Below are 16,429 nucleotides of genomic sequence, written 5' to 3'. Positions count from 1 at the left end.
GCTGAGATGGGGGTGGGAGGCAGTGACAGAGGGCACTGGGTGGTTAATGGAGGCGCTGGGGGCAGAGGAGGTGACTGGGGACCAACGTGGGGCTGAGGCGGGGGATGGAGGTGACGGGGAAGCTGAGGAGAAGGGACAGGGACTCTGAGGTGGAAGATGGGGGCGCTGAGGAGGGTGATGGAAGTGACAGGGGCGGCAAGGAAGGGGATCAGGGAAGTGACAGGAGCTGAGAAGGGAAACGGGGGCGCCAGGGTCTGAGGCGGCGGCGGGGTGGCCCAGGCGGGCGCCGCGGGTCGCGGGTCAGGGGTCACTCACCCGCTACAGCGCGTCCTTCTCGCCGCCGCCGCCGCCGCGGTCTGGTGCTGGAGTTCGGACCCCGGCAGGTCTGCGACTCCGCCCGGCGCTGCGCTTTCGGTTTCCTTTCCTCACAAACACGGGGTGGAGGAAGGGGGAGGCCGGGCGGGCTGACGCGAGGACCAGGAGAAGGAGGAGTTGGAGCGGCTCTGGCACTGCCCGCTCCCCCGCCCTCAGGCACAGCAGGGGCGGGCGGGCGTCGCCTCAGCTCCCCGCCGCGCCTGGGCCGGGCGCGGCTGAGGGGAGGAGACGGCGGGGGGCGGGTTAACAGTGCACCAGGCCTCTGAAAGCCTCAGCCGGCCGCGAAAAAGGGGGGAACCCAGCGGCTTCTTAATGCGCTTGAGGCGCGACATGGCGGCGAGGCGTAAGAGCCCGGGCGGTCCAATGTGTATGGGGAAGAGGGCGGAGCTAGAGCGGCCTGGACTACCATTAGGTATAGTCGGAGACTACATTTCCCATGCTGCGCCGGGAACCGGAAGCACATCGGCGCCAGTGCGCAGGCGCAAGAAAGCCCCCTCTGGTTATATAAGAGAGATTCCCAGCCTTGTACGTTCTTTTGCATCCACCTTGCCTTCTATCCAGCAGCTTTGGTCCCATGCGTCATCCTCATCCGATGTCATCCCGCCTCGGGAATTCGGGGTTATTACTGTGTGTGGTGAGTTGAGATCTGTTTTCCCTTCGATATCTCCGTTCCTCCCTTTCCCTTTCCATCTCCCCTGCTCGTGGCTCCTTCTTGCCCTGATCCTAATAGGCCTAGGGCCGTGGGTGAGATCACTTAGAGCTGGAAAGACCCACGCACGGACCTGAGGATTCCTTGGCTGGTGAAAATGATGACTTTACTTTTTTCCCCATCTAATCGACCATGTTGATGTCTTTGAATATTTGCCAGTTGGTTCTGATACACCGGCCTCAAGAGGCCCGGCCATGTTCTTTTTCTACCGTGGGAAGATGGCGACTGATGCCCTTTCTCTGTTGTCTCGCAGGTTAGCGTGATCCAAAGGTACAGAATGGATCTTGAAGGAAAGGGTCGTTGCGCGGTCTCCAAAGGAACCCCGTGTAGACATCGAGAACCTTTGGCCTCCTGACCCCTGGGGTAAGCATTTGTCCCCTGGCCTGCTGGAGGAACCACGTGCTCTCGGGAGCTGCTTCCTTTGCTAGCGGAACTGGGAAATGAATTAAGCAAAGCTAATTTGTACTCAGCGTGTATTAGGTATTCTATAAAGGGCTCTGAATGCTTTATTATAATCCTAAAAATCTGTAAGACCTGTGTTGATGAAGAAACAGATTTAAAGTTGCGGTAACAAAACTCTAGAGCAGCGGTTCTCAACCTGTGGGTCGCGGTCCCTCCTTTGGGGGTCGAAAGACCCTTTCACAGGGGTCGCCTAAGACCATCGGAAAACACATAATTGCATATTGTCTTTGTAATTAATCACTATACTTTAATTATGTTCAATTTGTAACAATGAAAATACATCCTGCATATCAGATACTTACATTACAATTCATAACAGTAGCAAAATTACAGTTAGGAAGTACCAACGAAAATAATTTTATGGTTGGGGGTCACCACAACATGAGGAACTGCATTAGGAAGGTTGAGAACCACTGCTCTAGAGCATTTGAGTTTGAGCCAAAGGTATGCCGGGAAGCAAAATCTCAGTGGATTGAGATTGGCAGTTTTTCAGCTTTATACATTAGTGCAGCGATTTTCAAGCTTTTTTATCTTGGTGGCACACATAAACTAGTTCTTAAAATTTTGCGGCACATCAAAAAATATTTTTTGTTATTTTAACAAAATAGATGTAATTTTGATTCAGTCACACAGGACAGCTATTGTTTTTTGCTCTTGTCTTTTTTTTTTAACCGATATCAGAGGAAGGGAGCAGGATAGAGAGATAGAAACATCAGTGATGAGAGACTCATTGATCGGTTGCTTCCTGCACGCCCCCTACTGGGGGTCAAGCCTGCAACCCGGGCATGTGCCCTTGACGGAATGGAACCTATCTTAGAAATTCCTTGGGCAGACCGGTTGAAAATCGTTGAGTTTGAGTTAAATGAAATGACAAATCTCTAGGATTGAACAAAGGCTAAATGCAGAAACACAAGAACAGCCCATAGAGATGGTATTTGGGTAACAAGCTAACAGTGAGGGATTATTTTTTTAAATGTTTATTGATTTTTGAGAGGGGGAAGTTGGCTGCCTCCTGCACGCCCCCTAGTGAGGATTGAGTCTGCATCCTGAGCATGTTCCCTGACCAGGAATCAACCGGCCACCAATTCCCATGTGCTTAACTCTTGAGTCCAGGATTGACACCCCTAAGGCCAGGACTTCTTCGGAACATGTTTTTCTTTCTTTTTTTTTTTTTTTAATATATATTTTATTGATTTCTTACAGAGAGGAAGGGAGAGGGATAGAGAGCCAGAAACATCCATGAGAGAGAAACATGGATCAGCTGCCTCCTGCACGCCCCCCACCGGGGATGTGCCCGCAACCAAGGTACATGCCCTTGACCGGAATCGAACCGGGGACCCTTGAGTCCGCAGGCCGAAGCTTTATACACTGAGCTAAACCGGTACTGGCGGAACATGTTTTTCTTAAACCTTGATGTTCCCAGGTTTTTAGTGATAGCACCTTGCATTAAAATGTAACATCCTGACATGACACTTTGTCAAAACCCTGTGCACAAAAGCCAGCTCTTACCAGCCACACAGGCCTGTATCAAATAATAAGTTCAGAAGGTATGTTTATCTTAGCTGCTGTTTTCTTATTTCCAACAAATAGGACACGTGCTCAAATATTGCATGAATTTTTTAAGTGCAGAAGTAAACCAACAAAATCTTATTCCTGGTTCAGGGCTTTCTGTGGAGTCCCAGAGCTTGCTACTGGCATATATGATGACTGAACTTTTTTCCCCGGCAGATCGACCGTGGTGATACAACTTCTCTAAGCCAGTTTTATCTGATATGCCAGTTTGAGCAGCTCTTTAATCCCCCGCTTCCTTGGGCATTTAGTTGGTTGGTGGCCCTCATGTTCCATGTTTTTCCCCAGGTTTACTGTTGGCAGAAAGCAGACTTTGAGTGGATCAAGATAAATCCAGGCGTGGGGAAATGATTGAAGTGACATGACATTTCTCCTAAATGCCCCTGCTCACATGGCTGAATAGACATAGAGTTCGGAGAATGGAGGAGGTAGTAACTGCTTTCCTTTTCAATGGCTACCGCTATCCCCTTTGCTCTTTTCTGTGGCTCAACTATGGCCATTGCAGCTGATGACATAACTTTTTTCCCCATCAGATCGACCCTGTTGATCTAACTAAACTATTTGCCAGTTTTTGTCTGATGCATTGGCCTGAGAACTTATAGCCCAGTTTTCCAGACTACTTTCTATATGTGGGTGTGGTTTTTTTAAGTGGGGATTGGGCTCTATGGAGTGTTTTTTGTTTTTCCCGCTGCATATCCAGGTTATTTATATTTGTTTCATCTTTTAACTTCATGCAGGTCAGGAACCCTGTGTGCCATTGGTCAGAAAGATTGATTATAGTTGGATCTTCTCCTTGGCTTGGTTCAGTCTGTCCAGTAGCAGGTGAGGTTTCTGCAAATGGTATCAACCCCCTAATGAAATGACTATTAAATGTGCTCATTGTAGAGGAGTGTTGAGTTTGCTCACTTGGGACTAACCTGGGGACCCAGTTTCAAGTTGGGCATATAAAACAAGAGTGGAGAATAAAGTCCTCAGAAGACTATTGACCTATTGGTACTACTAGGTCTTTTAAGACAAGAATGTCTGCCTCCTGTCCCCATTTTCAAACAGTAACACCCCCTTTATCAATGATCACTCATTAAATATAAAATGTTTGCTGTCTGCAGTTTTTGCCATGTATTACATGTCTCTGAGGTTGAACATTTTGACATAGTTACAATATAGACTTCATTGAGGTGCAGAAGAGACAGGTCATCTCAAGAGATAGGAATCGTCAGTAATTGTACGTCTGTTCCATCTGATTCCTAGAGTTTTAATCAGATACTCCTAAATCCCACATAAGTAGCACTTCAGAATTAACTACTGATTGTAATCTCTCTTTTTTTCTAGTTTCTGGCCCATGGAGTTTGAAATACAAGGCCTCTTGGGGAAGACTGACCCTGTATTTTCCTGATAAAATGTAATAAATTTTGTAGGCTTCCTATCTGGAGAAGGAAAATAAAAAGTTTTTTAAATCAAAATGCTCTTGGATTTGGTCACTGGGGTTTAAGAAACACTGAATAAGGGTAGTGACCAAATCTCTACAGTCTTCAAGCACAGTGATAGGAGGCAAATCCCACACCTGTACATTTATGCAGGCATTTAAGTTTTCAGTATTTATAGAAATTCATCTATAAAGTGGGTATGAGATTCCCTTACTCTTGTACTGTGAGGATCAAATGAGATCTCAGAATGCTTAGTGTAGCACTTGGCATGGGTTACGCCAGCCGTAGGCAAACTATGGCCTGCGTCCGGCCCATTTGAAATGAATAAAACTATTGAAAAAAAATGACCATACCCTTTTATGTAATGATGTTTACTTTGAATTTATATTAGTTCACACACTCTATCCATGCTTTTGTTCTGGCCATCCGGTCCAGTTTAAGAACCCATTGTGGCCCTCGAGTCAAAAAGTTTGCCCACCCCTGGGTTAAGCATTCAATTAGTAATGGCTGTCTTCATCTGTATATAGGAATGAACTGGTTACATGGGACAACTTGATACATTGCAAACACATCCTGAGGGAGGAAGCCAGTCTCAAATGCTTGCATACTCATTACCATGACATTCTGGAAAAGGCAAAACTTACAATGGTGGGGAACATTATGGGAGATAGCCAGAACTATAGGGTGTGTGTGTGTGTGTGTATAAAGCAGTGGTTTGCGACCCCTTCGCGGGGGGTCGCCTAAGACCATTGGAAAACATTTGTTTTTGTGATTAATCACTGCTTTAATTATGTTCAAGTTGTAACAATGAAATTGGGGGTCACCACAACATGAACTATATAAAGAGTCGCGGCATTAGGAAGTTTGAGAACCACTGGAAAGTAATAGCATGAGGTTTTTTTTGTGGGGAAGGGGGGTTATTGTCGCATTTTATATATATGTTCTAAAGTATGATTCCGTGCTAAGACTTGGATAGTCTTAAAGATATCCTTAAAGTCAGCCAGTCACAAAAGAAAGTATGATTCCACTTATATGAGATAACCTAGAGTAGTCAAACTCCTAGAAACGAAGTTAAAAATAGGTGGTTGCCCCAGGAGTGGGGATGGAATGAGAAAATGGAGACTTCAATGGGTAGAGTTTCAATTTTACCAGAAAGTTCAGGAAATTGGTTGCATAACAACTCACTGGACTCAATCCTCAGTAGGGGGCGTGCAGGAGGCAGCCAATCAATGATACTCTCTCATCATTGATGTTTATTTCTCCGAAATCAATAAAGAAATATGTTTTAACAAATATATATATACATACATATATATGGCATGAAATCTCAATAAAGATGCTCAGAAAAAAACTACCAAATGGACAATCACTTAATGGCCACCAAAGATATTAGCAAAATAGAATGATTATTGGAGTTGGCAATTTTTTTTAAAATATATATTTTATTGATTTTTTTACAGAGAGGAAGGAAGAAGGATAGAGAGCTAGAAACATCGATGAGAGAGAAGCATCAGTTGGCTGCCTCCTGCACGCCCCCCACTGGGGATGTGCCCGCAGCCCAGGCACATGCCCCTGACCGGAATCGAACCCGGGACCCTCCAGTCCGCAGGCCGACGCTCTGTCCACTGAGCCAAACCGGTTAGGGCTGGAGTTGGCAATTTAATGTCAAGCTTATTTAACCATAGGGTGCTGCCACTAGGGCTTTTTTTAAAATCTAGAAAAAGTGAAAAGATTGAGTTCTCTTTCTTTTTAGATCCATTTAAAATAGTTGCGTGTTTTTTTTCTCCTGCCTCCCTTCCCCCTTTTAAATCTTCCATATGCTGAGTCCCTAATTAAGCAAATGAAAACCTAGGTTGAGAAGTTCTCCCAAGTGAAAATCTTCTAATTTGCTGATTATTGGAAAAGCTGGCCAGTGATGGAACTCAGCTGAGGTCAGAGAAAAGGCCTCAGCCTAATATTATTTGTCCAAGCAATACATTATCTGATGCCAAATCCCAAGCTCTTAATAACGCTTGATGCAAAAGAGTTTGGGTGAGATGCGCCTAACCTAAAGAAGATGCTAAAGAAACCATCCCTATAGGAGCACTGGATTGTTTAAATAATTTTTTATCCTAAATCTCTAAATAGTAGCGCCTGGTAGTTTAGCAGTAGTGTAAAGTCAGGCAATGAATGTAAATCACTAAAAAGATGGCTAGAATGTGGCAAATACTCACAAAATAATCTATCTTTATTTCCAAGGTTTAGTTTTCTTATGGGTAGAAAGGTAACAGGATCTCTAACGCACAGCGTTGGGAGGATAAAAGAAACTGGTTTGTAATTCTCAAGTCCTGTGCAAATATTAGTGTTCCTGGCTCTGGCATTTACTAGCTGGGTGACTTGGAAAAGTTACGTAACTTCTTTGTGCCTATTTTCTAATAGAAAAATGGGATAATGCTAATTGTACTTAGTTCATAGGGTTGTTGTAAGAACTGTATGCAACAATATATGTAAACCTCTGGCACTTAAAGACTTAATAACAGTAGTTGCTTTTATTATAAAACTAGAGGCCTGATGCACAAAATTTGTGCACTTGGTGCGGGGGGGGCCGCTCAGCCTGGCCTGCACCCTCTTGCAGTCTGGGAGCCCTCAAGGAATGTCCAACTGATGGCTTAGTCCAGCGGGCCTATGTCGGCACTCAGGCATCCTTAGCACTGCCACGGAGGCGTGAGAGGTTCCTGCTACTGCTGCTGCGCTTGCCAGTTGTGAGCCCAGCTTCTGGCTGAGCAGCGCTCCCCCTGTGGGAGTGTACTGACCACCAGGGGGCAGCTCCTGCATTGAGCATCAGCCCCCTGGTGGTCAGTGCACATCATAGAGACTGGTCATTTCACTGTTCGGTCGATTTGCATATTAGCCTTTTATGCCTGCGGGATGGGGCCAAAACTGGCTCTCTGACATCTCCCAAGGTATCCTGGATTGTGAGAGGGTGCAGGCCAGGCTGAGGGACCCCACTGGTGCATGATTGGGGCCAGGGACACAGGAGGTTGGCCAGCTGGAGAGGGACTGCGGGAGGGCTCCAGGGCATGTCTGGCCCTTCTCGCTCAGTCCTGATTGGCCAGACCCCAGCAGCAAGTTAACCTACCAGTTGGAGCGTCTGCCCCCTAGTGGTCAGTGCATGTCATAGTGAGCAGTTGAGTGACCTTAGCATATCATTAGCATATTATGCTTTGATTGGTTGAATGGACGACCCGACACTTAACATATTAGGCTTTTATTATATAGGATGGATTTTGCAGTTCTTAGCTCTGGGTGCAAAATGTGGCATGCTAGGCAGCTTCTACATTAATTCCCAATGATCCTTGCCTCTTGGTAGTCACATTCTTTTCTAATCCCCTCCTCTCTCTTTTTTTTTAAAAAATGTATTTTTATTGATTTCAGGGAGGGAGAGAGAGAAACATCGAAGAGAGTCCATCGAAGAGAGAGAGTCACTGACCATCTGCCCCCCGCATGCCCCACACTGGGGACTGAGCCCACAACCTGGACATGTGCTCTGACTGGGAATTGAACCGGGACCTCCTGGTTCATAGGTCGATGCTCAACCACTGAGCCACGGTGGCTGGATCCCTCCTTTCTTTTTTTTTTTTTTTAAGTGTATTTATTGATTTGAGAGAGAGAGATTTGTTCCACTTATTTATGCAGTCGTTGGTTGCTTCTGGTATGTGCCCTAACGGGAGATTGAACCTGTAACCTTGGTGTATCAGGACAATGCTGTACTTAACTGAGCTACCTAGCTAGGGCTAATCCCTTCCTCTTGAGTGTGACTTGATTCTAATGAATAGAATATGGCAAAAGTAAAAAAAATATATATATATGGCAAAAGTGATGGAATATCACTCTAAGATTAGGTTACAGTGCCTTCCAACTAGGAAGAATTTTCCTTGTCTATAGCTCATAGGGGCTCCAATTCCCAGACTCTCTGCTGGGAGGGAAATTGAGCTGGAAAGTTAACCATGCAGAGAGGGCCAGGAACCAGGATTCACCCTGACCTTCATCATTTACCAATGGAGCGAGCTGGACATTTGACAGGAAATGGTGAAAATAACATTTTCCTGTGTGTCCAAGGGTGCCAGGCTGGGTTTGGATGGTGTCCAAAAGCAGCTAAGAAAATTCCAGTTCTATCAGGCACCTGTCTTTTTTTTATGACTATGGCTAGCTGCACAAGAAATCACACAGATACTGATTGCCTACTGAGTTAGTTCTGTCCTTAAAAAACATTATTTAAGCCCTAACCAGTTTGGCTCAGTGGATAGAGTGTCGGCCTGCGGACTCAAGGGTCCCAGTTTCGATTCCAGTAAAGGGTATGTACCTTGGTTGCGGGCACATCCCCAATGGGGGGTATGCAGGAGGCAGCTGATCGATGTTTCTCTCTCATTGATGTTTCTAACTCTCTATCCCTCTCCCTTCCTCTCTGTAAAAAATCCATAAAATATATTTTTAAAAACAACAACATTATTTAAGCCTGGCCAGCATGGCTCAGTGGTTGAGCATCAACCTTTGAACCAGGAGATCACGGGTTGATTTCCCGGTCAGGGCACATGCCTGGGTTTGCGAGCTCGATCCCCAGTGTGGGGCGTGCAGGAGGCAGCCAATCAATGATTCTTTCTCATTATTGATGTTTCTATCTCTCTCTCCCTCTCCCTTCCTCTCTGAAATCAATAAAAATATATTTTTAAAAACATTATTTAAGATACAAAGGCATTATTTAAGATACAGAGTGAAGAAGACGGACAAGCAGCACCAGCAGCACCTGGGAAACTTGTTAGAAATGTAAATTTTTGGGCTCCACCCCAGATCTACTGAATTAGAAAGCCTAGGGGTGAGGCTCAGCTATTTTCACGAGGCCTCCAGATGGGTGATTCTGATACACACTGTGGTCCACCCTTTAGAGTCATCTGGACAACTCTTTTTTTTTTTTTAATATATTTTATTGATTTTTTACAGAGAGGAAGGGAGAGAGATAGAGAGTTAGAAACATCGATGAGAGAGAAACATCGATCAGCTGCCTCCTGCACATCTCCCACTGGGGATGTGCCCGCAACCCAGGTACATGCCCTTGACCGGAATCGAACCTGGGACCTTTCAGTCCGCAAGCCGACGCTCTATCCACTGAGCCAAACCGGTTTTGGCTGGACAACTCTTAAAATTACCAATAGATAGAAATTGGCATAGTGTTTACCTGGAGGTGGGCTGGAGTGTAGACCTTGAAGCAGGGTGACCTCGGTTTTATTTTATTATTATTATTATTATTTATTGTTTTATTGCTTAAAGTATTACAAAGAGTATTACATATGTCTCCTTTTTTTCCCCGCCCTTGACAATCCCCTGGCCTCCCTTACCCCCCAGTGTCTTATGCCATTGGTTATGCTTATATGCATGCATACAAGTCCTTCGGTTGATCTCTTACCCTCCCCTCCTGCCCCCCAACCCTCCCTGGCCTTCCCGCTGTAGTTTGACAGTCTGTTTGAGGCTGCTCTGCCTCTGTATCTACTTTTGTTCATAAGTTTATAATGGTCTTTATTATCCATAAATGAGTGAGATCATGTGGTATTTTTCCTTCATTGACTGGCTTATTTCACTTAGCATAATGCTCTCCAGTTCCATCCATGCTGTTGCAAATGGTAAGAATTCCTTCTTTTTTACAGCAGCATAGTATTCCATCGTGTGGATGTACCACAGTTTTCTAATCCATTCATCTACTGATGGGCACTTAGGTGTTTCCAGATCTTAGCTATGGTGAATTGTGCTGCTATGAACATATGGGTGCATATATCCTTTCTGATTGGTGTTTCTGGTTTCTTGGGATATATTCCTAGAAGTGGGATCACGGGGTCAAATGGGAGTTCCATTTTTAGTTTTTTGAGGAAACTCCATACTGTCTCCCATAGTGGCTGCACCAGTCTGCATTCCCACCAGCAGTGCACGAGTATTCCTTTTTCTCCACATCCTCTCCAGCACTTGTTTGTTGATTTGTTGATGATAGCCAGTCTGACAGGTATGAGATGGTACCTCATTGTCGTTTTGATTTGCATTTCTCGGATGATTAGTGACTTGGAGCATGTTTTCATATGTCTCTTGGCTTTCTGAATGTCCTCTTTTGAAAAGTGTCTATTTAGGTCCTTTGCCCATTTTTTGATTGGATTGTTTATCTTCCTTTTGTTAAGTTGTATGAGTTCCCTATAAATGTTGGAGATTAAACCCTTATCGGTGATAACATTGGCAAATATGTTCTCCCATGCAGTGGGCTTTCTTGTTGTTTTGTTGATGGTTTCTTTTGCTGTGCAGAAGCTTTTTGTTTTGATGTAGTCCCATTTGTTTATTTTCTCTTTAGTTTCCAATGCCCTAGGAGCTGTATCGGTGAAGAAATTGCTTCGGCATATGTCTGGGATTTTGTTGCCTTTGGATTCTTCTAGTATTTTTATGATTTCCCATCGTACATTTAAGTCCTTTATCCATTTTGACTTTATTTTTGTGTATGGTGTAAGTTGGTGGTCTAGTTTCATTTTCTTGCATGTATCTGTCCAATTTTCCCAACACCATTTATTAAAGAGACTATCTTGGCTCCATTGTATGTTCTTGTCTCCTTTGTCAAATATTAATTGAGCATGTTGGTTTGGGTCGATTTCTGGGCTCTCTATTCTATTCCATTGATCTATATGTCTGTTCTTGTGCCAGTACCAGGCAATTTTGAGAACAGTGGCTTTGTAATACAGCTTGATATCTGGTATTGAGATCCCACCTACTTTGTTCTTTCTCAGGATCACTGCAGCTATTCGGGGTCTTTTTTTATTCCAAATGAATTTTTGGAGAGTTCGTTCTAGGTCTGTGAAATATGCCGTTGGTATTTTAATGGGAAGTGTGTTGAATTTATAGATTGCTTTGGGTAGTATGGACATTTTTTTTAAAATATATTTTATTGATTTTTTACAGAGAGGAAGGGAGAGAGATAGTTAGAAACATCAATGAGAGAGAAACATCGATCAGCTGCCTCCTGCACATCTCCTACTGCATGTGCCCGCAGCCAAGGTACATGCCCCTGATCGGAATCGAACCTGGGACCCTTCAGTCCGCAGGCTGACGCTCTATCCACTGAGCCAAACCGGTTTCGGCGGTAGTATGGACATTTTAATGATGTTGATTCTACCAATCCAAGATCATGGTATGTTCTTCTGTCTGTTTATGTCTTCCGCTATCTCGGTTTTCAACATCCTCTTGTTTTCTGAGTAGAGGTCTTTTACCTCTTTAGTTAAGTTTATTCCTAGGTAGCGTAATTTTTTTGGTGCGATGGTAAATGGGATTGTTTTTTTAGTCTCTCTGTAAGTTCACTATTGGTGTATAGAAATGCCATAGATTTCTTGGTGTTAATTTTGTATCCTGCTACATTGCCAAATTCATTTATTAAGTCTAATAGTTTTTTTGATGGAGTCTTTAGGGTTTTTTATATATAATATCATGTCATGTACAAATAAGGACAGTTTTACTACTTCTTTTCCAATTTTGATGCCTTTTATTTCTTCTTGTCTAATTGCAATGGCTAATACCTTTAGTACTATGTCGAACAGGAGTGGTGAGAGTGGGCATCCCTGTCTTGTTCCTGTTCTTAGGGGAAATGGTGTTAGTTTTTATCCACTGAGTATGATGTTGGCTGTGGGTTTGTCATATATGGCTTTTATTATGTTGAGGAATGATCCTTCTATTCCCACCTTGCTGAGAGGTTTTATCAAAAATCGGTGTTGGATGACCTCGGTTTTAGTACTGAAGGTCCCATGTCCTGGAAAAACCCCTTATTCCTGGACACCCTATTTTGAAGGGTCAAGAGTGAACTTTCTGGGGTGCTATAAATGGTCTCTGTTATTATCTGGGTGCTGGTTACATAGGTGTAAAAAATACCAAGCTATCCATCTAAAGCTAGGGCACTTTACTAAATATATGTTATACTGTAAAAAAAAAAAAAATACTGCTGTCCAGATCATATTTCAGAGCAATTGAATCAAAATATCAGCAGAGGATCCCAGGCATTGGTATTAGAAAAAACTCTCCAGGAGCTTCTAGTGTCCAGCCAGGATTGAGAATGAGTGTATTCAAATCACCAGAGCTCTTGTTGAAATGAAGATTCTGGTTCAAGAAGCTGGGTGGGGTCTGAGATTCAAGCATTTCCAACAAGCTCCCCGGGGATGCTGCTGCTAAACCATGCTCTGCGTGGTAGTGAGGATTAAGCCCTACCTATCAAGATTTACCTTACAGCATTACTAGTAATAGTCATGTTATGTAAGCAACTTAGATGTCCATCAATAGATGAATGGATAAAGAAGATGTGGTATACATATACAGTGGAATATTATTCAGCAATAAAAAAGAACAAAATCTTGCCATTTGCAATAATATGGATGGACCTAGAGGGCATTATGCTGAGTGAAATAAGTCAGACAGAGAAAGGCAAATACTGTATGATCTCACATGTGGAATCTAAAAAAAAACAAAACTTAACAAGACAGGAACAGATCCATAGATATAGAGAATGAGTTGATTGCTGCCAAAGGGGAGGGGGTAGGGGGAATGGGAATAGTAAATAAATACATAAATATAAAAAATATATAAAATTTAAAAGAGAAGCTGCATGTTGCCAATTAATTCTTTTTAAAAAATATATATTTTTGATTTCAGAGAGGAAGGAAGAAGGAGAGGGAGAAGAGAGCATCAATGATGAGAGAGAATCATTGATCGGCTGCCTCTTGCATGCCCCACACAGGGGTCAAGCCCACAACCCAGGCATGTACCCTTGACCAGAATTGAACCTGGAACCCTTCAGTCCACAGGCTGATGCTCTACCCACTGAGCCAAACTGGCTAGTTAATTCTTGTGCCAAGTTAATTCTTCACACCAAAAAGTTTAAGTTCAAGTGAAATCTCCAATTTCAGCTACTTATGCTTCATCACATGGATGCTCCTATAGCAGGTGAGCAGGCACCACCTTCCACTGAATCAGGCGTCAAAAAAATTTACCGTCTGGGCGCAGTGGGAGGTGGCACTCCCCTGAAACATCTTGGTGCTGTTATCAAGGAAGAAAGAGAGCTGTGGGGAGAGGTGGATGAGCTGCAGGGTAGCCAACTCCTGAGACACTCAAGAACCAAGGTTTAGGGTGAGGTTAGGAAAAATAAGAGCACACACATGGGCAACCACACAATGCAGAAGCTCAGACAGACAGCTCTTCCCAACCCCCTCCCTGTCGTGCCAAGAGGTCCATGTTTGCCTGAGTCTTGGGTCTAGCCAAATCAAGACCCCAGTCTGGGCTCAGCTTGCTTGTCCTAAAGTCACCTAGGAAATGGCCCCTCTGGAGAAGCCAAGTGTGCCTTCCAGAGGTGCCCTGTCCCTTGGCCCTGCAGACGCCCTGAAGGCTGATATGGGGCTGCCAGCTGGTTTAATTACCCAGATGGGAAGTTGGCAAGGGGAGTCCAGTCTTGGGTAGAGATTAATGAGTCCATTATCTTCCTGGGCAATCATCCCCTCCCTGACTGTGGGCCCCAGACTAGAATGTAGACATAAGGTGTAAATAAAGTCCCTGTTCTGAAGGAGGACAGTTGTCATTGTCTCCGGATAAGAATTTGCCCCAGAAATTTTTGGCTCAAATCCAGGAGGTGTCTTTGTTTGGCAGAGCAACCCGGTCTGTTTGGGGGCATGTGACAGAGCTCCTGAGGGCTGGGCAGAGGCTGGGGGGCAAAAAAAAGGTATTGTGCTTTCTCTTAAGCTCAAAAGTAATATATGCTTGTAAATAATTTAAACTAGGAAGCTGCAGTAATAGATGATAGATCCTGCCCTGCTTTCCATGCCCTGTTAACAGTTTGGTGTGTATTCTTCCAAACATGTGTCTTTTTTGTTGTTGTTGTTCTTTGATTTTTTTTCTTTTGATTCATTTTTTCCAACTTTATTGAGGTATAATTGAAGTACATCATACGGAACATATTTAAGGTGTATAGTTACATTAGTTTTGACATATGTATACACCCATTAAACCTTCACCACAATTACGATAGTGAATATCCCCATCACCCCCAAATCCTTCATCCATCCCTGAGCCCTTTTGGAATTCCCTCTCTTTCCTTCCCTTCCACCACTGACCTATTTCTGTCACTATAAATTAGTTTCCACTTTCTATAATGTACCAGTATATAAGTGGAATTAGACAGTATGTACTCATTTTTTGGGTGTGGGTGCTGGCTTCTTTGACTCAATATAATGATTTTGAGATCCACCGATGTCTCAGGCATCAATAATTTGTTCTTTTTTATTACTTTGTAGTATCCCTTGGTATGGAGGGACCACGATTTGTTTATCCATTCACTTACTGATGAGCTTTTTAGGTTGTCTCCAGTTTCTGGTGATTGCAAATGAAGCTGTTGGGAAATTTGTGTGTCTGAGTCTCTGTGGGACGAATGTTTTAGTTTTTCTTGGGTAAATGCCCAGGCGTGGAGTAGCTGGGTCATGTCTGTGTTTAACTTTTTGAGAAACTGGTTTGCCACATTTTAAAAAATATATATTTTATTAATATTTATTTATTTACAGGGAGGAAGGGAGAGGGATAGAGAGTTAGAAACATCGATCAGCTGCCTCCTGCAAACCCCCCACTGGGGATGTGCCGGCAACCAAGGCACATGCCCTTGACTGGAATCGAACCTGGGACCTTTCAGTCTGCAGGCCGACACTCTATCCACTGAGCCAAACCGGTTACAACTGGTTTGCCACATTTTGTATCCCTCTCACTAGCGAATGAGGGTTCCTGTTGCTCCACATTCTCACCAACACTTGTGATCAGTCTTTCTAATTGTAGGCACTCTAATGGATGTGTAGTGGTATCTCACTGTGATTTTAACTTGTATTTTTCTTGTGACTAATGATATTGAGTATCCTTTTATGTGCAATTGTTAGCTATCCATATGAATCCTTTTGTGAAGTTCTTGAGAGGAGGGGGTGGGAGGGGGTTTTAGAGCTGCTAACGCTGTGGTCTCTGTGAGACATCCAAGGAGAGATATTGAGTAGCAGTTGGAGATTGGAGTCTAGATTTCAGAGAAGTCCAAGCTGGAGACGTAAATTTGAGAATTGTCAGCATAGAGATCTTTAGACTGACCGAGATCACTCAGGGGGAGAAGAGACCCAGGTCTGAGTTTGGAGGCACTTCATTAATTTGAAGCCAGAAGTTGAGGAAGACTCAAAGAGACTCAGGTGTGGCTGGCCTCCAAAGATGGCCCTTCAAGAACCATACCCTTGCCCCAGATGGTTTCTCTCAGTGGATAGAGCACTGGCCTGCAGACTGAAGGGTCCCAGGTTCAATTTTGGTCAAGCGCACAAGCCTGGGTGTGGGCTCAATTTCCAGTGGGGGGTATGCAGGAGACAACTGATCACTGATTCTCTCTTATCATTGATGTTTCTATCTCTCTCTCCCTCTTCCTTCCTCTCTGAAATCAATGAAAAAATATTTTTTTACAAAGAACCATATCCTTGAGTAGCCCTTCAGTCTGGGCTGGCCCTGTGTAACCAATAGAATGTAGCAACAGAAGTGACGTGTCTGACTTCTGAGCTAGGTCCTAAGAAGCCCTGCAATTTTCACCTTGACTTTTGGAACACTGCTCTGGGGTAAGCCTGCTGCCACCGAAGATGTTTGATTACTCTGAGACTGACATGATGTGAGGAAGCCCAACCTAGCCATGTGGAAAGACTATCTGGAGAGAAAAAGATGGCCAGCTAGTCCCTGGCTGTTCCTGCCATCTCAGCTGGGGCAGCAGATAGGTGAGCGAAGAGGCCACTTTGGATGTCCAGCCCAATGAAGCCTTGAGATGACATCAGCCTCCGCTGCTTTCTGCCTG

The 16,429-nt window shown here is 44.1% G+C and overlaps 1 protein-coding gene and 1 long non-coding RNA gene across 2 annotated transcripts in view; one reads left to right on the top strand and one right to left on the bottom strand.

The window, feature by feature from the left end:
* Positions 1-720, bottom strand: part of ZNFX1 (zinc finger NFX1-type containing 1) — a 29,090-nt gene extending 28,370 nt beyond the window's left edge. The window contains exon 1 of the mRNA XM_081096780.1: positions 316-720. The gene's annotated coding sequence lies outside the window, so the exon portion shown is untranslated. The remainder of the gene's footprint in view (positions 1-315) is intronic.
* LOC308523106 lies at positions 480-4,575 on the top strand. The gene is made up of 5 exons (XR_013996295.1): positions 480-1,009; positions 1,338-1,447; positions 3,404-3,543; positions 3,853-3,937; positions 4,445-4,575. It is a non-coding gene; the product is annotated as an uncharacterized lncRNA (long non-coding RNA).
* Positions 4,576-16,429: the final 11,854 nt, after the last annotated feature.

The sequence above is a fragment of the Myotis nattereri genome, assembly GCF_964212035.1.
Source record: "Myotis nattereri genome assembly, chromosome: 8".
NCBI classification, from domain to species: Eukaryota; Metazoa; Chordata; class Mammalia; order Chiroptera; family Vespertilionidae; genus Myotis; species Myotis nattereri.
Note: the sequence above shows the minus strand (reverse complement) of the source record. Positions and strands in the feature narration are given on the sequence as shown.